General features: G+C 46.1%; 1 protein-coding gene across 5 annotated transcripts in view; it reads left to right on the top strand.

The window, feature by feature from the left end:
* The first annotated feature begins 15979 nt into the window (after positions 1-15979).
* The window catches only part of NCK2 (NCK adaptor protein 2), a 137939-nt gene continuing 129518 nt past the window's right edge, over positions 15980-24400 (top strand). For 3 of the 5 annotated variants that reach the window (XM_037015520.2, XM_037015519.2, XM_037015517.2), the window contains exon 1: positions 15980-16200. The gene's annotated coding sequence lies outside the window, so the exon portion shown is untranslated. Of the gene's footprint in view, positions 16201-17179; positions 17320-24400 lie in introns of all 5 variants that reach the window. The other 2 variants (XM_037015516.2, XM_037015515.2) reach the window with 2 other exon arrangements.

Raw genomic sequence — 24400 nt, 5'->3', positions numbered from 1 at the left:
AGCACCAGCATGACGGCACAGGAAGAGAAGTGCTCTGGGCTTCCTGTGCACCCTGCAGTCTCCACAGAGCAGTTTGCTTGCCATGTCCACTTCTGGTGGACACACAGTAAAACACTGTCAGCGATGACAGGAGAGTCTCTCTCCTTGATCACTGCCACCACCGTCCCTATGTTCTGACTTGGATGGCTACAAAATGTTGGCAAGATAAGGGCAAAGAAGCTGTCATTTCCTTTTGGTGTTAGGAACAGTGATGTCAGTCACATAGACTTACTTACTGTGTGACCTGAGCTCACTCAGGCTGATCTCCGACAGGTGGAGCTGGATTGACTGGAGTGTGGGAACTGGGGACACATGTGGGGTGTCTGCAAATCACCCTACAGTGGGCAGTCTCTGAAATGATGATCAGTAACTGATCTCCTGATGTCAGTGCCCTTGGGGAATACCCTTCCCTTGAGTGTGCACTGGACATAGTTACTTGTTTCTTATAAATAGAATATGAAAAAAGTAATTTTCTATCTCATTGGACGTATTTACACTGATGCCTCATGTCAGTATAAACAGTGAACTTCTCATAAATAGAATATGGAAAAAGAGGTTAGGTCACAAAAAAGCTGTGACTTGTCGTGGATAGTCTCTCTTGGTCTTCGTCTCGCTCACACTGAAGGAAGTCAGCTGCCATGCTGTGAGCTGACCTATGGAGAGAAGCCTGCAGGGCCAGGAAGTGAGGAAGGCCTCCAGCTAACAGCCTGTATGGAATGGGACCCTGCCAACAACTGCGCCTGTCAGCATGGAAGCAGATTCTTGTCCCCATGCAGAGCTGTCCATTTAGGCCACAGCCCCAGAAAGCAGCATGACTGTAACCTGATGAGAGACCTTGAATCAGAAGCACTCACCTAAAGGGCACCAGGAATTCTGATCCCCCAAAATTATGAGATCATACAAGTATGTTGCTTCAAGTGCTAAATTTGAGGGTAAGAAGATCATTGATGCATAGCCTGGGACACCACACTGTGATTAGGGATAAAGATTATTTCAAATGTGTGATACAAGGTTTTCCCAGAATCTTTCATCCTACAGATATTTTCATATGGCAGCATGAAAGACTAAAATATTGTCCCAACCAATAAGTCTACATGTTTACTCCACTAAAAGGTTTTTATTAGAGTTAACAAAACACCAACATTATCTGCTTCCCATTTTCTTGTTGTTATGTATAAATTATTCCATTCATCCTTTAGCAGAAGTATATGGATGAGCAGTAAACCAGACAAAAAACAATTAGCTTGAGGGAAGAGAAATAACTGAATAATTGGAAAAGTTGGCAGATCTGATTCAGATAATGACTGAAGAAGATAATTGGATTGCATTCAAGAAGGGGATGTAAGACAAGAATGTATGTGCATGTGCGTCTGTCATTTGGATATATGTCTGATTTAGATGATATTTCAGTCTCCTGGATCAATAATTTTGAGAATTAGAGTTTGTTCTAAGTTCAAATTAGGGGCATAGAATCACTACAAGTGAAAGAACTTTAAAAATCAGTCTCAAGGTTTTCAAAATATTTTTTACCCCTAGGAGTGTCTGAGAAAAATAAAATCTTAGGTAGAATGTTAATACATAAAACAGAAAATATGGTTTTTGTCAGCCTACATTTTTTTAATGTTTTCAAATCCATAGCATTTACTCCTAAAATCAATCATTGAGAACAATAATCTGAATACAAGATTTAGGACTTGGGACCTATGGAAGTCAGGCACAGTTATGCTCAGCATTAAAACAGTTGTAATTCACAATGACAATATGAGTTCACAAAGTTCCAAATGGTGAAAGTTTCAAAAATGGTTTCCATGCAATCTAGGGTACACATGAATTAAGGTAACAGAAACATGATAGAGAAATGGTAAGGCAATTTTTACTTAAGGATATCATATGAATGTTATTATTTCTTGATAGCTGTTAAATCTGGAGATGGTCAGTCAAATACCTCAGCCAGTTTTACTACTGGGCATGAAATACTTTCTAAATGTAACACATTTAGACAACACAAAACCACAGTAATTGTTAAAAAAATCAGACGCACTGATACACAGTTCTTCATCAGATAGTAACTTGAAGTTTGTAAATAGTCTAATTTACTTGGTTTTGCATGTTGGGTCCAAACTTTAGCTTTCAGTTTCATTGCTGACATTTCAACTATGACTTAAAGCATGGTAACACAGGGGCCTCACATTACCAAACTTAGTTCTTTAAAAATATCAGCAGGATATGCAAACCATCAAGACCATGCTATATTTGAGAGTTTCAGCTAATGCTGCTTCTGTTACACAATAGTAATTTTCTGTCTCATTGGAAGTATTTACACTGATGCCTCATGTCAGTATAAACAGTGAGCTACAATATGAAAAGTAAATCCTGGAATTCACCACACTATTATTGTAAATAACTGAAAAGTTTGCAAGTGGAAGACAATCCTTTCATAAAGCTGTCAATTTGTATGACATTATCCAACACTTAAAAAACACAATTGCCTTTTTTGTAAGAGCCAGGGCTTGTTATGCAAATATACCTCTTGCACACACACTGGTAATAATTTTTAGATAAATACTTTTCCTACCACTACTATCACTCATTATGCAAATATTGCTACATTTTAATAAGGTTATTTATGGTGTGTTACTTGTGTTCTATGCAATTTAAATTTTTTTCTCCTCATATGTCTGTAGTGAGTGTTTTATAAAGAGATAAATATCCCTTTTATTTGCCTGCAAGAACATACCCAAAACAATGAAAATGGGGAAATCCCCAATCTCCATAATTGAAATGTAAACATTTCTCTAGTCTCAGTCTTTAGCCCAATTATTTTAGAACCTTGGATCTGTACTATTAGAATCTATACTATGTGTTGGATGGTGGCAATCATTGTGTTGTACAAGTCTTCCAGCAGCCTACATTTCATTGCTAACATCAACAGCACAGGATTCAGTAACATTTTCCAAATGTTAAGTACTGTGAAGGGTCTGAGATTTTACTAGACTTGTGAGCTAAAAAGTTAGCTTGCCGTATTTTCATGAATGCTGGCCTAAGATGCGAGATTCCTGGGTCGGAGACAAAGGGCTTCTGTACAGCAAACAGCATGAGCTTCCTGTCCGCCATGGCTCTCCTTGCTTCCCAAGGGTCACACGCAGTGACGGGGAAGATACGGTGCCCACAGCGGGTTTGCATCAGCACTGAGAAACCTAAAGCTCAGGGAACTTGAGTTCCTAATATGGGCTACAAGCAAACAAACGTGCACAGTCGCTGCCCAAGGGGGGGAAACATTGCCCTTTGTATTTATACTGACCCATGGGAGACTCTACCTCTACTTTCCAAGGCTCTCTGCTATATGACATCTTTAAAAAGACAGCCAGAATAAAGGTAGTCAGTGCCTCTGTCTGCAAGATGAGCAGAAATGTGAGAGACTCATGGAGAGCTGTCTCCCAGTACCTAACAGTCTTCCCCTTCCCTTGCAACTTTGTCACTAATTTGAATGATTCTGAGTATCTTTTCATTTTCAGATTTCAGTTTTGTCTGGGGAATCTTTAAAGTACTTCAGAGGAATCCCATACTTTGGAAATCACTGCTCCACGCCAAACCCTTATTCTACAATAGGGAAACTGAAGCATGAAGATGTTAGGTGGCTTGTCCAGGTCACAGCTACTTAAGTGTCCACTTCAAGTGATGGAATTATGTATCTACTCAGTACAAGAAGACAAGCAAAATATCCTTTCCTTTAATCTAGAAGTAGATCATTTAAAGTGCATAAGAGCAAAGAACTTCCCAGGGTATCTTAATTTGGATCTCCCCATAAGCAATCTGAGGCAAGGACTGGAGGAAAAGAGGGTTGTTTGGGAAGGGATCCCAGGAAACATCATTAGGAAGAAAGGGAGTGAGACAAGAGAAGAAGACAGACGTAGTGAATTTATTATGAAGCAAGTTACTACCGTGTAGGATTAACCCTGCAGCTTAATCACACTGGGAAACTCTGGGAGCCAGTGTAGGACTGGCATCTTAGTTAGCCACCTGAGAGGGGAGGGAGCTGGGGTATTTGTCCATCAATTCCCATCAGGCATTGGTTAAGGGGACTCAGAGGTGCCAATGTCCTAGCACTTCAGTCCTACATGCAGGTAGAACAGACATTATTGGCCAGAGACAGCCTGCAGGTAAAGCGTGGCGGGTGCTGGTGGTTGGGAATTAGGCATGCGGGCAAGGAAATGGTGCATCCTAGGGGATGTGGCTGGGCACCAGCTGTGTCTGCAATGCTGGTTGCAGCTGACATTTAAAAATGAAAATTTACATCGGTGAGCCTTCTCTGGTCTAATTCTCCATCTCTGCACTCGGGTAAAGTTCTTCCAATCTCACAGGAATATTTGTGGATAGGGTTCAGAAAGCTGTCAATGAAATGGTGATTAAAAGAGAAAATTATAAAACACAGAAAGTACCAATCAGGGTGGGGAGGAAAAGTCTACCTGAATAGAATTGAAAATATTGGCAGGAGAAGACAGAGAGACAGAAGAGGAAGTAGAAGACAAGGAGAACCAGAACAAGAGTACGTGGGCACAGGCGATGCTGGCTAAGGGACTATTCGAGGACGAAGGGGCTCTGCACAGGAAAAAGACGACAGATTCTCTACTTAGGTCGGCTGAGTTAGCAATGTTTCAGATACAGATTAGAACAATGACTCCAAAATTTTGAGTAGGAGGGTCTCTTTTTTGCATAAGCATAATTTTTCAAATATTTTCACGTGTTAGTGGTAGTAGTTTAAATATCCTTTGATTAGAAAACCACATGAACAAAAGCTACAATGAATTGTAATACTGCAAGATGAATTTGTGTTTTATTCATCCCTCCAGCGTCTGCATATATTTGAAAATTAGTAGTTTTCACACGTGCAAAATGTGCAAGCTGGCTGTTTGCTCAGACCACAGGTTGGTAGAGTGCCCTGGATCAGGGATCCACACAGTGACTCGGGGGAAGGTAAGCCATGGCCTGAAAGGCGGTCATGGCAGGAGGAACCTGAGAAGTCTACCAGGCTCTGCTTTAGATGTATGCCCAGGAAACACATCGTACAAGGCCTCCTCGACATGAAACTCTCTGGGAAATCCACCTGCTGAATTTCCTCCCATTAGCCAAGATTAGTTGTGCACTCAATCCATCTTTGTGCAGAACAATGGTGAACAGCACAGCAGAAAGGAACCAGGGGCAGAAAAGCCAATCTATGAATCTCCTAAGGAGACTCTCCCCACTCTTTTATTCTTGGGTTATACAGTCCAAGCCTGCAAGGAATCTGACTTGGGGTGCTTATGGCATTATCTGATGCCAAGATTCACTGCTTTGTCAAACCAGGTGTGTGTGTGTGTGTGTGTGTGTGTGTTCTTTATAACAAGTTGGATTGGTATATGACTATTAATTTGGGTTCATACCCTGAGATAAAGATTTGAGTGCAAGTAATTTATTTGGTAGGTGTTACTGGCTAAATTGTGTCTCTGCCTCCCTCCCCTGAGATTCACATGGTGAAGCCCCAACTTGGAGATGGGGCTCTTAAGGGGAAATTAAGGTAAAATGTGGTCATAAGGGTGGGGCTTTAATTCAACAGGACTGGCGTCCTTATTAAAAGAGAAAGAGACATCAGGGGTGTGCGTACAGAAGAAAGGCCGTGTGAGGACATCACGAGGAGGCGGCCATCTGCAAGCCAAGGAGAGAGGCCTCGAAAGAAACCATCCCTGTGGGCTTGTTGGCCCTGGACCCCTAGTTCCCAGAACTGTGTGAAAATAAGTTTCTTGTGTTTAAGCCACCCAGGCAGTCCTAACAGACTGAGGCAGTAGGTGCTCCCAGGAAGCACAGGGAGAGAACAGGGATGTGAAATGAGAAGAGAAGAAAGGTAATCAGTGGGTCTTTGCTTGGGGGAGCTGGGGCTCAGTCCAATTGAGGACCTCCATCAGAACACACCTCCGAACTGTTCCCCCAGGAGTTACAGAAGCTGGCCATCTCTGCAGATGCGCCTCCCACTGGCCAGGGTCTGGGGGATTAACTCCCTAGCGCACTGCCCTCCCCGTACAGGAGAGCCAGGCCTACTGTTGTGGCCAGGGACAGGCAGCCATCTGCAGGGAGGGCCGAAGGCACCTGCCCATGGGGCGGGGCACTGGCACCTGCCACAATAATTCAGATTAAAAGTAGTATCGACGTTTAGGTTACTTCAGTGTTTAGCGAATTAGTACAGGGTCTAGAACAATTTCTTCCATAGGATCACATTTTTTCCCATGGAACGGCTGTCTTTTGGAGTGCAACCTGCTTGTTTGTACTCTGCCTTGGGAATCAACCTATGAATAATGTAGCAATTTAGAGGTTGCAGGTCTAAGGCGAATTGCACTGGGGATCTGTGTGTATTGGTGAAATCAGGTTTAAACTGTATTCAAGGGCAGCTTGGGAAAGAAGTCACAGAGGGGCAGCCTGATTTCCAAGAGCAGGACTCCAAGGGCCAGGGTGGGGAGGGGATCCGGGTGCCCACTGGGCTCCAGCTGGTGCTGGCTGCCTCAGCACGGGCAGCACCGGGGCACGCAGGTGCCGTGTGAGCCTCTCAGTCCCAAGGCGGCTCCCACAAATGCTGAAAGCTACCAGATCAATGTCCCTTCTTCGGTAATTCTGAGGAGTACGGAAGGTCTGCTGTGAGTTTGATAGCCAATGGGGCCATTGTTTCCTTAGCTGAGGAAGATGCAGTTTCCTTTAACTTACCTTGGTGCCCAGAGTGTTTCTGAAATAAGCCCCAACTGAGAACGACTTTGAAAACCAGAAAAAATATGGGAGATTTTGTCTGAAGGCATCCAGGGCTATGGAGTCAGTGAGCACCTGTGGGGCTGACATCTGGGATGGAAAATTCCTAAAGTTCTGGGTTTTCATCCTTCCATATTCCTTTCTCAGTGTCATTCCCAAGTGAACTCCCTGCATGCAAGCCTGTGTCTGGGTTCTCCTTGTTTGGAGCCCAATCAGGACATCTGAGAAGGCTGCTGAGGGGTTGTGAGCAAACAAGCCAGGAGCCAGAGCCTCCGCTGGGTGCGGCTGCTGTCCTGATGCTTCTTCTGGGGCAGGCCAGGCCACAGACCACACATCCCTCTCAGCCACAGTGTGCAGCCAGTCACCGCGTCCGGTCTAGTGTTACCTTGTCTGCACAACACACGTCCCTCTTTTTCTGTTGCTCCAACAGCGACCACCATGGGCAGGGTTTTGTCTCTCACACCCATGCTTAGCTGAGACCTTCATAGCTGCAGTCTGTCCCCACAGACACCTGCAAACCACTGCTTCTCCAGTCTTCCCAAAGTACATCATCAACATTAATGAGCTTCTAGTAAATACAACACATACAGAAAACCACACAAAGTAAACACATGGTTTCATGAATCATTACAACACCAGGCAAACGCTTGTCCCCGCAGTCTGGACATGGCCCATATCTCACCATGAGCCCCTCCCAAAACCTCTCCTCCCCTGGAGAAGGGTCTCCCTTCTTCCTGTGTGGGCATACCAGCATGCCTCCCTAACTACTGTGGTGTACTTTTGCCCCTTTTCTTAAAAAATGTATTTGGATCTTTTAACTTGCAGGTTCACAGTCTGTCTCTCTTCTTATTTCTTGGCAATATTAGTGGAAGAAGCCAGGCCTTTGTCCTGCAGAGTTGCAACTGTCTAGAGTTTCTGATGTTGGACATGCTCTCTGTCTTCTATGTTTCCTGGAATCTGGTGTTCGGATGCAAAATAGCATCTTAATCCTGTCCTGTCTTTGCTCAGGAAACCATCAGCTTCCCTAAATTCCTTCACCTTGCTCAAGTGGGCATTAACTCCTGGAAGGAGGTGGGCTTTGTCAAAAAGGGGAGCTAACACGTGATGCCCGTTTGAGGAAAGGGGGCTCTAAAAACACATGCAGGAAGGCGTTTTCCCTTCCATGTATACGACACACTCAGTCCCTCCTGAGTTCTCTGTTTAACAGCTCCTGAGGCCAGGTGGCCTCCCTTCCTGCTTCAGGAGATGCCATCCGCCTTTTGCCCCAAGCTCCATGAAGCCCTCCCAGGGCTCTCTCCTCTCGGAATTCCTATAAGATTTAGTCTGTTCCAAAATAATGGCCCCTCAAAGATGCTTCCACCCTCATCCCAGACCCTGTGAACAGTTTACCTTACTGGCAAAGGGATTCTGCTTAGGGCATGGATGAGGACCTGGGTGAGGGTATGGACTAGGGCATGGACCTTGAGATGGGGCAATGATCCTAGTGGGCCCAGTGTAACCACATGAGTCCTTAGGAGAAGATAACCTTTCCTGGCTAGAGGGAGAAGACTCAAAATACAAGAAGGGTCAGAAAGATGCATCACCGCTGGCTAGGAAGATGGGGGTAAGGGGCCACAAGCCAAGGTGTTGGGCAGCCTCTAGAAGTGGGAAAAGCAAGGAAACAGATTGTTCTCTAGAGCCTACAAATTAACACAGCCCTGTCGACATCTTGATTTGAGCCCAGTGAGGCCTGTGTTTGTTTTCTGGTTTACAGAACTGTAGGACCATAAACCCGTGTTGTGTAAGCCCCTGACTTTCTAGTAATTTGCTACGGCAGCAATACGACACTAATATTACACTGTCTGGCTCTGAGTCCCACCTCAGGGAACCGTGAGCTTCCCTCCAGCCTGAGTCCATGTGGTTGAAGGCACGAGTCACATCTCACATCCCCACACCCCACACCCCTGGTCCAGTGCAGACAGTGGAGGTGTTTAATAGATAAGAGTGAAATGAGGAACAATCAGGCCCTCTCTTAAGAATTCAACATGAAAGTGATTTGGTGGAAAATTAAGGTAAGTGCAACATATTCATCTTAGTTGTATTTCTCCAGGACCTTGTGGACCAATATTTGTATGAAAGATCATGAAAAAAATTCACAACTGCCTGTTAGCTTTGTGACCTTAGACAAATTTTTACAATCTTTTTAAGCCTCAGTTTCCTTATCTATAAAATAGGGATCATCATGCCTCCCTTACAGGTTGTGAAGATCAGGTAATGTGCTTGGCAAGTGGTAAGAACATGATGAACGAATAGCTATAGCATTAATAATAACAACTTAACAACATACAGGGCTGAACATATTGCATTAAAAAAACCAATACTTTTAAGTAGTTTTTTAATCCCTCACCATCCCTACAAAAAGCCATTATTAACTGCCAATTTTGTATGAGATCCTCTGGGGAATTCAGAGAATGCATTCTTGCTCTTAATCAGTTTGTCATCTTTAAATATCTTATGGACATAAATTACTACAAATCTAGGCATTTCTGGCTGAATGGCCCCTGCAGAGGTGTGAGAATGACAAGAGCTCAAGGAAAGAGAGTTTATTGAGTCCTGAATGGAGAACGCTGTTTGGAAGACAGGCCATCCTCTGCTACCAGGATTAAACTGCACAGAATCGCTCTTCAAACACAGCCTACAGCCAGCTTAAAATTTTCCATCCAGTGCACAGGCTAGAGGGCTGTTCTGAGCAGCATACCAGGAACAGCCAAGTGAAAAATGTATCACATCACAGCCTTTCTAAAACATACTTTCTCATTAACTTATTTGTGCTTTGGTGAAGAATGTGATTGATAGAAACACCATTGTATTCCACAACTCTAGGGGAGAATCGCTTTATATTCTAGAACCCTTCTCTTTTAAAATATGCATGTAAAATATTAAATAACTAGATTTTAAGTAACTGGATTAATGGGGGAAAGTCTTCCTACTTAGTACTCCACTTTGGGGTGAGAGGAAGGTAACAAACGCAGGAAAACACATGACTGTTATTAACTTTTTCAAAAGTAATTTTAACACATTTTCCGACTTAGTGCAGATTCCACCCAATCTTCTGCACACTAAGCACTGTAAAACGAGATGTGTGCTTAGGATGCTGACTCTGAGGCATTATGGGTACCCCAACATCCAAAAAAAGCCTCATTTCACTCACTATATTGCATTTGTTAAGGTGAGATATCTGCTTGCAATATATATATATGCATGCAATATTAATACATATATTTATTTATACATTTATGTTTATATACATATATTTTTAAATTTCAACTGATGTCCAGCTAAAGGGGCTTTCTGGTTAATCCTTGCCCCAAATGAAAATTTAATTTAGCAGAGTAGCTGCTTCCTGAGGCATCATGATTAATTGAGGGTTTATTGTATCTAACAGAAATGTTTCATATGCGATGATCACCTAAAGGCAGATTTCAAAATGGAAATCTGAGTAAAATCCTCTTAGCTTTCTGAAGTTGTGAAGCGCTCTTAAAATTTTTCCTATCTAAAATTAATTCTACCCTGATGCTAAGAATCAAGAACAATTTAAAGTTTGATCATTTGTATTTCAGTGCAAGCTGTCTCCAAGTGTTAAAGCTGGGATGTCACCATGGTAAGCATTCCTTGACAAAACATATACTATCTGGGCAGCATTTGAGCACACTTCCTTTTCCCTACTTCCCTTTTTACCCTAAACTGCACTCCACTTGATGTTTCTTCTGCATCTGTTTCTTCTTTATTTAAACAATTAGATAATGCATAGCTGTTTCCTGAAGTCCAGTTCAGTCAGAACTAGAAGCAGGAGAATCGTACTGATCTGACGTAGAAGACAACTTTTTTTTTTTTTGGTTTGTATCAATTTTACTCTCTGTATTTGTGTTTCTGCAAAAACTTAATCTTGGCAGTCCCTGAGAGATGAATTTTATGAATCTCCAGCCTGTCCCCTTTGAGGCTGAAGACATAAGGAGAAGGTACTTGGGAGTTTTGGTAAGAAACTATCATGCCCTTTGAAGGCTCTTGTTTCTGTCCTTTCTCCCTATGCTAGTGTAGATGAAATGGAATACAAACTTGTAGGTCCACTAGGATTTGTTTTCAAACTTTCATAGTGAGCTTAAAAGAGCCTGTTTTCAAGTCTCTTCATTCATGCTCAGTCGTCTGTTCCCTTTGGCAAATTCACAAAGGTATGGGATTACCCTTAAAGAGTTATTGAGTGCCTGCTCTGGACTGGGTAGGGAAAGGTGCAGAGAGAAAATCAGAGGTGGTGCTGCCCTCAAGGTGTCAATATGGCTAAGATGGATGGTGCAATTAAAGAGCAATAAGGCTCATTACTCCTACAGAATATTTAGATCACTAATAGATACTTCTCTAGCAAAAATTCACTTGAGGGCAGGAACTGTGACTTGCTCCGTCCATACCTGCTGTAGAGCACACTTCATGTAGTAAGTTGGGAATAAATATTCATTAAATTTAATGCAATGTACAAAATCAGAACTGTTTATCCCTCACAAACCTGTTCACCTAGGTTTTCTGATGTTGGCCCCATCATCTGTGCAGTCACCGACATCCAAATTCTGAGGGTATATTGGATGCTAGTTCTCTTTTGCCCCCCTCCATCCAATCAGTACTCAATTCTTCTGAATCCTTCCTTCCAATTTCTCCTAAACCATTTTCCCTTCCACTTACTCCACACCAGTTTGAGTCATTACCTCTCTAAGTAATGCAAACTTCTCGCTGTTCTTCCGACCTCTGGGTGTTCTCTGGTATGTGCACAAAAGGCATTACCATGCTGCCAAGCCCAGTGATGTCCAGGCTGAACTGCCTATTTCCTGGTCTCACCTCCTCAGGGTCCTCTGCTCCATTTGGGCAAACGGGACATTCCCGGATCCCCTGATATCCTCCCCAATCCCCTCTCTCTGTGCTCAGAGTTCTAACCCTTCTTTGAGAAATTCTTCCCTGTCTGTCTCCAATTTTCAAAATCCTACAGTTTGTATTGTTTAGGGGGTATGGATGGCAGGAAGAGGAGTGCCTCTGACTATCTAAAGCAGAACAGGAGTTTATCAGAAGGATGTCAAGTAGCTCACAGCTGGGCTGGAGTAGCTGGGAGAAGGGGGAGAATCAAGCATGGTAATGACCTTGGCAGGGAAGTTGTGGGGCCCTTCCAGCTAAAGCAAGCTGAATCTTATCCTCCCTCCCCTTTGCCACCCCAGCCAGTTTCAAAGTCCTGAGTGGAGGGTTCTATGGGCCAAACCCAGGCCATTCACTTTCACAGGGCTCCTGGGAGTGGGGAGATGGAGGAGACCAAGCTGCCTTCTGCCACGGTAAGACAGGGGCCTCCCTAAATCTAGGAAGGGGCCTGGAAGTAGGGCAGCACAACTGTGGTAGCTTCCCACTGTGTCATCTCCCAAGGACCATTTCTAATGCCATCACCTTTCATAAACTCTAAATCATCTTCTGACTCTCAGATGCATTTTGCCTGATACTTTTCATATCTAGCTACATATGATATTTATGTACTGGTCTCATCCTTCTGAGATTAGATTTCTCCTGAATTAACTCCTACCATGACTTACAAACAGAAATACAGTAGATAGGTTTAACTGAATTAAAGGTTAAGATAGAAGGTCAGGGAAAAGCAGATGGGTTTACCACACACCAAATACACAACTGAGACCTGTTCACATGATCTCATTTAATCCTCACTGACTTTCCACTCTCCTTCCTTTGTGACCTCTCCTGGAGGCCCAGAAAGGCTAACTGATACCAGCTCCCAGGCTTGCAGGCAGGCTGTGGGCCTCTGATGTCTGACATAGCCCCCTTATTTCTTGATTTTTATGTTTTCCCTGAGTCTGAGGAAGGAGTTAGAGGAGGGCTTGGTTGGAACTCTGAAAGACAAGGACAAGAAATTCTTTGCTGTGTCAGCGCTGTCAGAGGGAGAAACAGCATGACGAGGTGGGCACCGCGGGGAGGAAGAGACCAAGGCAAGTAGCTTGTGTTGGGGCAAAGTAAACAGTGAGATTGCCATGGCTGGGCTAAGTCCGAGGGACCTCTGGAAGATAATCTTAGGATTTAATGCTGATGTGATTTGGGGGGAAAGGTTTATACTCTCTGCACTTTCAATACTTCATTCTTGAAGACATTTTAATTTTAGTAAGAGAAACATGCCTGTATTAATGGAGGGCAAAAACATGCACATTTTTAAATAAAACATCAGCTTCAAAGAAATGTCTCCCCCATGTTGGGTTTTATAGTGGGTTGAATGGTGGCCCCCAAATGTATGTTCACCTGGAAACTGGGAATATGATGTTATTTGGAAAAAGGGTCTTTGTAGATGTTATAAAGCAAGGATCTCACAGATGGAATCCTGGATTAGGGTGGGCTCTAAATCCAATGACAAGTGTCCTTATGAGAAGAGAGAAGGGGAAAGGGCACACAGGGAACAGGCCTCGTGAGGACAGCCCAGATGTTGGGGTGATGTTCCCATCAGTGACACCTGGAGCCGCCTGAAGCTGGAAGAGGCAAGGAAGGGTTCTCCCCTTGATCCCCTGAGAGACATGGTCCCCGCTCACAGCTTGATTTCAGACTCTGGCTTCCAGAACTCTGAGAGACCAAACTTCTGTTGTAAGCCACGAATTTGCTAAGGCAGCCCCTGGAAAATAATGCAGGCCTCTTAGAGCTCAATCTCCAAGCCTTCCTAGGATGAAATGCTCAAGGCTTCTTCTGTCTGAGGACTTTGGAGGAACAGTGGTGGGCAATGGGGAGCCATGGGAAGTTCCTGAACAGAGAAGTAGTGAGATAGAAGCAATTTTTAGGCAGGTTGGGTTGACATTGACATCCAGTATAAATTTAGGGGATGCAAGGAGTAACAGGAGACCAGCTGGAAGGCAATGGGTGAAGTGGAAGGAACAGGAGTTTTGGTCTTGAGAATATGTGTTATGACCCCAGCCCCTTTACTTACTATTTCGGTTTTTTCATGTGTGACATGAGGATAATATTATTTGTGTGAGTTACAGGTGATATGTGTAAAGAATTCAAAAAAGGTACACAAGTTATTATTAGTAATAATGTAAAAATGTCTAGTTACCCTCCTTGGCATTGGACATGACAAAGAAGGTACAAAGAGATGTTTTAGAGTCATCTGGACTCAGAATCATGGCAATTTAGATTGAGAGGGATCTCATGGTCACTTAGCATCCTGTCCTTACTGTCCTTGGGGAGAGCCTGGAGAGAGAAGGAAGGAGTCTAATTGCAATGAGGTTTCCCCCCGGAAGCTGAGGTGCCTGGTGGATTCTTTGCCAAGCCTCGGACTGTGGGTAGAAGAGCTAGTTTGAGAGGCAAGGAAGTTGCATTCTGAACCTGGTGATGATGAAAACATGATGAGCTGCCCAGAGGGGCTGCAGATAAGCTGGGAGGTCTCTAAGGTTACAGGTCCAGGATTGTACAGAAATACAAAAAAGGATAAACTCTCTTTAAAGAAAAAAAAGTTGCATATCAGAATAAAAACAAAGGGCTAAAGTAGAAAAATAGCTGTGTTTGGTAAATGGAAAGATGATGGAATTTCAGGAAATAGCAGAAATGCCATGTACTTCAGAAACCTGTGTAGGCTAGAGCTTGGAAAGGGACATTGGGTTTTAAATATAAATGTCCTCGGTGACTTTACCAAGAATCAGAGATACAAGAAGATTTCAAGAATCATAATTCAGTGAAAGTTGACAAGTTAAAAACTGCGTCAAGTTGTTATGCCTATTTTGAGTAAACTAAAATTGGACCAGACCATTTACTACAGTTCTTTCCTGATTAGTAAGACAAGGTTCTCACAAAAGGATGAACAGAGGGAGCATCTTTCTTAAGGTGTGAGAAGGAGGCTGTCCCCATTGATAGATCTTGGATCCATTCTGGTTCATCAGTGCACCTCCTTCCAGCCAGTGACCTACTGTGTGTTCCCTACTGCAGGGAAGTGAGCCAGGGATTTACAGGAGCTAGGTGAATATTATCTCCCCATCTGATAGATTTTAGATAGGTTAAGAAACATCCAGGCAAGGTTCCACAGTTGAAGAAGCAGATAGTCAAACGTTCAACTGTGATTGCAAAGTTATAGTGGCTTGGGTACCTCCTATTGGGAAGGAGGCAGGCGATAAGCCTTGTCACCTTGGGTAAATTATTATTGCCTTAATAATGATGAGCAACCAAGAGCCATAAGAAAGAATCTCATTAACATGGATCTAGGCTATTCCGCCAGGAAATCAGGATCATCTGAATTGCAGGATGTCCTTTTGGGAAGCCGTATGGGAAGGAGAGTGGAGAACAGACATCTGGATGCCTGCGTCTGTGACTTTCCCCTTCCTCTTGGGTTTTAATCTTCCAAGTTTGTTTACAGGTAAACCACTACGCGTGGCCACGTGACAGGAGCAGTCTCACTGCTAGTGACAACTCCTTCTGGAGCCCAGACCCCAGCAGCTTTACAGGATTCTACTGGGCTGGGTGCGCTGGAGTTGGACGTGACGCTGCGCTGGAGTTGGACGTGACGCAGGAGAGGCCGCAGAGGCTGGGGCTCCTCTCCTCCTCTTAGGAAGTGCTTCCGACGGGAATGATGGAGTCAAAAAGTGTCTGGTTGGGAAAGTAAACAGATACAAGGCAAATAAATAAAAATGCCCCACAAGCAATTACAGAGGGGAAGTGACATTTTTATGTAAGTCACTTTACTGACGGACACCAGGCCTGCTTTGCCGAGAGTGCCGTGGGAATGCTTCCGGGAGGGGGGCGGTCGCCAAACAACTAGAGCGCGCTGATAAGAAAATCAAACAAAAAGAGGATGGAGAGACCACCCGCCGGTCTCGGAGGCTGGGACTTGCTGCTCCGATTTCCTCTCCTGTCCCCTCGCCCCCACCCCTCTGGCTCTAGCTCCCGGCGGCCGGCAGGCGCGCCCCCAGCGGCGCGTAACGGAGCCGCCCCCGCGCCGGCTGCCGAGCGGGCCCCAGGTGATTCGCGGCCGAAGGGCGCGGGCCTAGGCCGGCCCCTGGGCGGTACCACGGCGCGGCCGGGGCGGAGCGGCGGCCGAGGGGCGGAGCGCGGGGGGGCGGAGCGCGGGGGAGGGTCGCCGCCGCCGCCGCCGCCGCCGCCGCCGCCGCCGCCGCCGCCGCGGGGAGTGTCGGGCCGGGGCGCGCGGCCGAGCGGGCGGCGGGTGGCGGGCGGCTCGGGGCGGGGAGCTCGCGGCGCCCGGGCCGGCGAGGTCCGCCCGGGCCGGCAGCGTCCACCGCGCGGAGGGAGGAGGGAGCGGCGCAGACAAAGAGCGGCGTCTGGGCCGGCAGCGCGGCCGCCGCCCCGGGACCGCGTCGCTGCCCTCCGGCCTCGGCGGGCGGCCCACGCGAGGTAAGTGCAACCGGGCCCGGGGCGGGGGACGCAAACTTGGGTGGCTCGGCGGAGTTGACGTGCGGCGGGGCTCGCAGGGCAGGCGCCGGGGCAGGGATTGGGGGCTGGATCCCTGCCGCGCCCCCGGCGCCCCGGCCCGGCTGCGGCCTGGCCCTTCGCGGCCGCGGACCGCTGGCCCCTCCGGATCCCGCACCTTCCCGCGGGCCAGTCCGCCCTCCCGGTCGTCCCCTTCCCCAGGGGCGGGGCGAGGGCGCCGCCAAGGGCGCGGGCGGGGGTGGGGGCCTGGGTGGGGGTTCGCGGGACGGGAGACCCCGGGCGCGCGGCGGGCGCGGAGCCGTGGCCGGCGTGGACGGTGCGTGGCCGGGGGCGCCGCGGCAAGAGTCTCCGGGAAGAACGGCGCCGGATCGCCCGGCGTCGGCGCAGGGTTGCGGGTGGCCGAGCTCTGCCCGGAGAACTTACTGTGCTTATCGAACTGTTCATGATCCCGCACAAGGCTGCCCGTCACATCGCATAAAGGAGGTCCTGGCCTCGGCGGAGGGCGCTTTGTGACGGGTTTCAGGCGCTGCGTCCTGCCCCAGATTTTCATGACTCCTTACAGCCACCTGGAAGAAAGTTTCTTACAATCGCTCTGCCCTCCTGGTTTATTCAGGGCGATTTAACCACCCAGTGCCTCTGGAAGAATTCGGTGTGTGACTTTTAAGGCATTGACGGTAACTCCCGGTGAATGCAGTTAGCGTGCCATTGTGTGGAGGGGTTTAGTTTGCAGAACGCTTTAATTTGTGACATGAACCATCGCCTCGGGAAGGTCTGCGCGGGATGCTCGGGGTCATCGGCTGATGAATCTTTGACACCTAACTTTAAGTAGCATTTTAACAGCTTCAGGGACAAAGGAAGAGCATTCGTGGAGGTGGCCTCTGTCTCTTAAGACCATTCAGCTGGCAGTTACCCCTTTATTTGCCTTTGTTTATTTTGCCAACAGGTTTAAGGCTGAATCTGCAGAGTTCGCGTCTGCATAATGGATGAGCAGGCCCCAGTGCTGGATCGCCCTGGCCCACTCTTTCCCTTGACCCAAAAAGTGACAGCAGAGGCTAGTGGGCGTGACTTGCCTGGGACCCGCAGGTAGGGGAGTCCCTTCCTCGTCCAGGCCCTGCCCAGCTTCTTCCCATCCTCTCCCCGAAAGGATTTTGGTAGGAATGAGAGTAGCTCGGGTGTGTTTCATACCTTTGCATATTCTTAGCAACAGTGCTTTTCAAGTCTTAGAATGACCACAGAAGAAGCTGGACTGTTGTAACTTATCAAAACAGATCTAAACTTTGCCTCTAAATACAGCCTTAATTCACTTTCCCAGTGTTCCTAGATAAATAGGTAAATTAACGACAGAATTCAAGCCTGTGTGGTATTTGCATAAAGAGAATGGCAGTCTTTGGACGTGTGGGAAGAAATGGGCTATAGGTGTAGGATTTTAGGTGTTTGGAACGGGGGTTTTCGGAGAAGCCAGTGTTTAACGGTGTTGGTGAAGCAGTGACCACGGAAAATTCCTGCTTTGTTATATTTCTCCGTGAGGTTGTTTAGATGTAGTTTTGATTAAGAAAGTGTCTGGATCTTAGCAGTCTTCTGGCTGCAGCTATTTGAGGCTGATACTGAGAACTTTAAGCATTGGTAAGCTTGTGGAGGGGCTTGACTCAGCTTTCTCTCCTGCAGACTTCACCTACGCTCAGAGTCTTAGCTGCTACATAAACAGTCAACAGGATTGATCATGGAACACTGGATGAAATGAGGTGGCAAATTGCCATCTGGAGGATTGATTGCTCCATCACCCCCCTCCCTCTATCCACTTGGAGAGAAACCGGCCCTTTAAAAATGGGCGGGGCTTGTTCGTTTCAAGTTGCCGTGCTCAGTTTTGAGGCTTTTGAGTTTTGCTTTATTACATAGCATATTAAATACTTCTCTGCATACTTAATTATACTTAAAGTATTAATTATACCTAAGTATAATTCTCTTATACTTAAATTCTTTTCATCCTTGTTGCCATACTACCAAATTCTGTCATTTGCATGGGGGTATTATTGAGCTTTTCCAACAAACAGATCTTACGTACACAGTCTTTGAGAAGTGCACCGTCATCCATGTTAAATACAACGGAAATCTTCCTTGTGTGCGCACAAACTGATAACCTTTTAAAATACCACTAAAGGCTTGCTGATTGCCCTGAATGACCTGGAGTCCTTGATCGCTTGCTTTAGCTTAATTTACCCCTCTTAGTTGAGTCTGTGTTGCAGTCTGGGACTCCCATGCTTCTTCCAGCTGCCCAGACTGACTCGCAGTGTGCGCTGGGGCAGAGAAGGCTCATGGACGTCGTTCTCTGGTGTTAAAAATGAGGCTTAGTAGAGAAGATTGCTTGTAGAAACTGCAAGGGAGCGCCGTAAATGATGTTTGGGAAAGCCTGTGAGCCAAATTTTCTCACAGATGAACTGGAAACGCCTCACAACTCACCTCCAGAGGCTTAGGAAATTAGTTTTCCCGTCCAGAGAGATTGCAAGTGGTGCTTCCAAATTGCTTCTCTTTACTAAAATGAGTGATGGAAACCCTTCCTGGCTTGTTTTCAAAGGGCCTAAGCTAAAATGATATCATGTAGGTAGTTAAATGCTTCAGTTAAGGCAACTTCGAAGAAGGTCAAGACAGCCTTTAAACGGGTTATCAGAAGTATGCAGCGGAAGTTAAAAGTTTATTTCTGTAAGCCATTTTGTGAACTTAAGAAATTAGGCTATTTTTCTTATGCATTTCAGTTTGAATGGCTCTTAAAGTATGTATATTTCTGAAGGTGTAATCAACATCAACAAGTTATTAACACTGTCCCCCGCCCCCACTGTCTCCCCTGTGGTTTCTTTGTGTTCGTACCTTATGCACAGGGATGCCCGACAAACACTGATTGAACACGGGAATATTGAGTTCGGAGCCTGTTGAGTTATTAGGGCTCTGGGTTCCCAATGAGATGTGGGTAATCAGAGATCTCTAGAATCGTATAGTACCTGAGCTCAGAACTTCTGTGACGTTGTAGAAGGTTTTGTCCACAGGATGTCCAGACAATGGGAGGATTTGGTTTGGTGTACTCTCTGGTAAATTCTCTGTCTAATGAGTCATTTATAGGCCTGAAGCTAAATTTTTTTTTATCAAGGTATCATCGATAAACACTCTTATGAAGGTTTCACATGAAAAACAATGTGGTTACTACGTTCACCCATGTTATTGAGTCTCCCCATACCCCATTGCAGTCACTGTCCATCAGTGTAGTAAGATGCCACAGAGTCACTACTTGTCTTATCTGTGCTACACTGCCTTCCCCATGATCCTCCCCACACCATGTGTGTCAATCATAGTACCCCTCAATCCCCTTGTCCCTCCCTTCCCACCTGCCCTCTCCCACCCCTCCCCTTTGGTAACCACTAGTCCCTTCTTGGAGTCTGAGAGTCTGCTGCTCTTTTGTTCCTTCATAAACTTTTTATTTTTTAAAGGGCAAAACAAAAAACAAACTTACCTGCATAACTACTTGATGGGTTCACTACGTATTTTACTTTTCAGTGGATTGTCTGTGTCAACCTGAACTGGAAACTCTGGGCAAAGCACTTATTATTCTTGCCTGGGAAGGGATTTATTTAGTGCCACCTTGCTTCTTTCTACCACTTGTATTTTTAATGTTTTTAAGAAAAGAAGCCTCAAGCGTGCTCAGAATTTAAATACTGCGCTTGCCTCTTATGAGACAGTTTTGGAAATTGGGATGGTTCTTCTGGTTAGTGGTTAATGAAGACCTCAAAAGCTATAGCCAGATAAGAATAGATAGTAATGCTTGTATGGTATGTATCGTTTACAAGTTGCTCTTCCCATATGCTGTTGTATTTAATATTTGAAAGTACATAGTAAAATGGGATCTGGCCCTTATTTTGGTCTGAGGAAATTGGAGCTCGGGGACAATGCCTGGGCTGACAAAGCCTGAACTTGGGTGTAAGTCCTTCCCTTCAGAGTCCTGCACCCCTGCTGAGCAGGTAGTAGATAACGAACACAGTTCTGGAGCCTGGAAAGGCTAAGGTTGAGGTGTTGGCAGTTGTTGGAGGCTGTGATCCGCCAGCATGTGCTGATGGGGCTAAGTGTTGGAGGCCTTGCATGGAGACCTTTGCTGTGCTGGCGATCTGAGCAGATGCAGGTGAGAGTGTATTCTTTATGCAAGTTGACCGAAGATGATCCAGTTCAGGGGAGAGACAGGAGCAGTTTCAGCAAACTTTACTGTTGTGCGTCAGCATGCTTTACTCTGGAAGGTCTCAGCAAGTTGAAGAGTGCCTATTCCTGTGTGGGGCATGTATCTGTCAGCTCCGGCTGCCATCACAGAATACCATAAGTCTGGTGTGAAACAAGCTTATTTCTCACAGTTCTGGAGGCTGGGAAGTCCAAGGTCAGGGTGCTTGTAGATTTGGCTCTTGGTGAGGCTCTTCCTGGCATGTATACAGCTACCTTCTTGCATCCCCCCCATCGCCCTTCTCTGCACGTGAAGAGTCTCTCGTGTCTCTTCCTCTTATAACGACACCAGTCCTGTTGGATTAGGACCACATCCATATGACCTCATTTAACCCTAATTACCTCTTCAGAGGCTCTGTCTCCAGATACATTCACACTGTGGGGAAGGCTTCAACATCTGAATGACTGGAAGGACAGTCAGTTCATAAAAGTGTGTAACTGTTCAAAACCAAGACTGATTACTTTAGGAAGTTCTGTTGCTTCCTTCACCCAGCTCTGGAATGTGTTCATTTGAGGACACCCACCGGCCGAGGGTGGTAAGAGCAGTGAGAAGTGAGGAGGGAGTGGCAGCTCCCTGTGAGCCAAAGCACCTCGGACAAGGGAAGCCACCTTGGTGCTGGGCTCCCAGGTGCTGGCCCTGTGTGGGTGACATGCTCACACAGTGGTGAGGAACACTGGCTCCATTTACGGATCCCCCAGTGGGTGCAGGTTCTACTGCAGGCACTGTTTTTGGCTCAGGGTCATAATTGACTATCAGATACCGGAAAGTGTTGGATTTTGTACGGAAACCAGAGTGTTTCCTGGCACGGGATGAGGGAGAGCAAAGGGAGAGGGCGAGGCCAGCTGCCGCCACGCCCTGCACTCTTGGCCACGTGAGCAGGTGTCCCTGCAGTGGTGGGCATGACAGTGACTGGTAAGGACATCCTGAGCACTGCATGTACGGCTCTGACCCAAGCCCATTTAAGTCGTTCAGGGTGATTACACCTGGTGGGGGGTGTCTCTGAGCCACAGCTCTCCATATCCAAGTCTGTGTGTTCACTCTGATTCATTAATTCCCTCAACCAGTCATTCATGCGAATTATCCAACTTCTTACCAGTTATTTCCACTTAAGACCCTGAGTGGCCCAAGCTGTGTGCACCGTCTCCTGAAGTGCCATGTCACCTTTTCAGTTAATATCCCTGTCATCCACTCACTCGTCGTCCTTGAGTTTTCCCTCCCCTTCTAAATCCAAAATCTTACTGATTTTACCTCCAAAAGGTCTCTTTGATCTGAGCCCTGCTGTGCCTGCTATTTCCTCTCTCACTTGGCTGTCACAATACCTTTTCTAACCACTCTTGGCAACCCATCCTCACTATACCCTGATAACAAGTCTGGCCATGGTCCACACTGGTGGCTCTCTACTGCCTTTGGGTCAGTGTCCCAAGTCCTCAATGTGGCAAGTGTGGGCCTGATCAGCTGGGCTCTCTCGCTGTTCCTCTAGTCTCTAGATATGCCCCCCCACACCCTGAGCCACTACAGTCACCTTTGGCTACTGAGTGGCTGTTGGCTAGTTGTGATAACAGAATGCCAAAGTTTTTCATCAGTTTATTTTTAAAGACTTCTGTACTTTGGGGCTGATTCAGCGTTACCCCTTGTAATGATGGCATCACTACACAGCTGTGGCTTTGCACTTCAGAAGTGTGCCTGACCTTCACGGGAGGAGACTGCACAAAATGCTCTGTGTGTCTGCTTCACTGTGAAGTAGGCCCTGAACGTGCCCTTGGAGTGATTTGTAAGGTGCCGGGCTGTCCCATGAAATACAGTGCAAGCTGCAAATCAGAGCCACAGTTGTAATTTCTAGTAGCCACACTAAAAATGTAAGAAGAAACAAGTGAAACTAATTTTCATACTGTTTTGCCCAATAGATCTAAAGTATGTTTATTAATACATGTAATCAATAGAAACATTATTAATGAGATAGATAATTCATGAAGTCTTTGAAATCTTGTGTGTATTCTACGGTTATACATACCTCATTCCCTCTCTTTACATTTGTTTTCTGGCCACTTGAAGCTTGTAACTGCACAGTGGAGAGTGCAGGTCTAGAGGCTTTTCATGATTTAAACTTCATTTATTCTGTATTTTCAAAAGATGAGATAGCTAAAAAGACATAGCAGAAACAACTTAGAAGAAGAATAATTATTCCTTAGTGGGAAAGGTATAATTTATTGTGGTCATAAGGAATAATGTAATATTTCATGCACTCAAATAATTTTAGAGTACTAAAATCAGATTTGGTTATATATAATCAAAATACCTTGCACATTTTACAAATTTTAAAATGTGTTTTGAGTTCTAGAGGTCAAATTACCAACATAAATAATTTTGGGGGGTATTACTATTCAACATATTTCTGAGACATGAAAAGTAAGTGTTAATTTATAAGCATAGAAGATAAAATCTTATTTTCTTTAGTGATCATTAGCTTCTCCCCTAACACACACACACACAGTCATTATTATTTCAAGTGCTTTATAAGAATAATCATGAAATCCTCTCAAAAATTGAGTGGTTTATTCCCTTCCTTCCTTCCTTCCTTCCTTCCTTCCTTCCTTCCTTCCTTCCTTCCTTCCTTCCTTCCTTCCTTCCTTCCTTCCTTCCTTCCTTCCTTCCTTCCTTCCTTCCTTCCTCCCTCCCTCCCTCCCTCCCTCCCTCCCTTCCTTCCCTCCCTCCCTTCATTCCTTTCTTTTTTTTTATGGGTGTGGATATGGTTATGGAGACAGCAGGTTGCCTTACCCACAGCTAGTAAAGGGCAGACCAGAAACTCAGCCTGTCTGATTTCTGAGTGTCGGCTTCTTATCCATGAAGTTGGGCCACCACCCCTTCATTAAGCCATATCTGAAAATACATAAACAGCACCATAAGCTGTCATTATGGTACACTATTTGAGAAACATTAAAAGAAAAATCATTGGTAGGGCATGGAGCTTGGATATCGATTCATTCTGGGAACCTCCTGACAGCCAGGTAGTGGCTGAAGCCCTGGACTTTGGCAGGGCAGTAACAGCTGTCAGTGGTTGTGGGGTGGCTGAGGAGGGTCACACTGGAGTGTCACTGCTCACCGGGGCCTTGCTGCTGCACCCCAGCCCTCCTTACTGTGCGCCATAGTTCATGGTGCTCAGGTGGGCAGGCTCAAGCTCTGAGACGGGCATCAGCACCCTGGAGGGCTCCTTAAAGTTGGGTGGTGGGGCCCCTGCATGGTCTGAAGTGGAGCCTGAGCATTTGCTGTCCTGATGAGTTCTTGGGTGACCTCGGTTGGGGTGGCACCCCATGCTGGGAACCCCTGCTGAGGGATTTGCTCTAAGACTGGGTGAGTGAGGGGTCTTTCTGTTCCGTAGTAGCAGTGTTTTCTTTTGAGAGGGCCTGCAAGCCTGCTGCCTAGGGGTTTAGGAACTGGTGTGGGGGTGTGCATGGTTGTGCCCTTCGCAGATAGCTGTGTGGCGGGACCCCACCCTGTTCCCTCCGTGGGGACCGGGGAAGCAGGAGTGAGTGCTTGCTCACCCTCTCACTTGGCCCTGAGCCTTTGCGTGGTTGGGATGCCTTTGGGGGGGTGGGGCGGGTCCTCTGCTGCTCTTCCTTAATGGGTCACTGTGAGTAAAGTGCAGGTCAGCAGCGTGGTGCTTTCTGGAAACCTTGCAGCCCAACACAGCAAGGCCTCTTCCTTTGTGCTCTTGACGTTTGTGCAGGTCCTGAAGAATCCCAACGTGGCTTTGAAAATCTCTTTCTCAGGTCATGAGAGAGGCTGTGCCTCATTTTTGGACGACCACTGTTAAAGGTTCCGATGGGAACCTTGCCTTGGCTGCCATTCCAAGTGAGTTTTGCAGGCCATCCTAACCCCACCCTTCTGTTCTTGGAATATCCTTGGGGGATGTCA

This window comes from Manis javanica, chromosome 1, assembly GCF_040802235.1.
Source record: "Manis javanica isolate MJ-LG chromosome 1, MJ_LKY, whole genome shotgun sequence".
Classification (NCBI taxonomy): Eukaryota; Metazoa; Chordata; class Mammalia; order Pholidota; family Manidae; genus Manis; species Manis javanica.
Note: the sequence above shows the minus strand (reverse complement) of the source record. Positions and strands in the feature narration are given on the sequence as shown.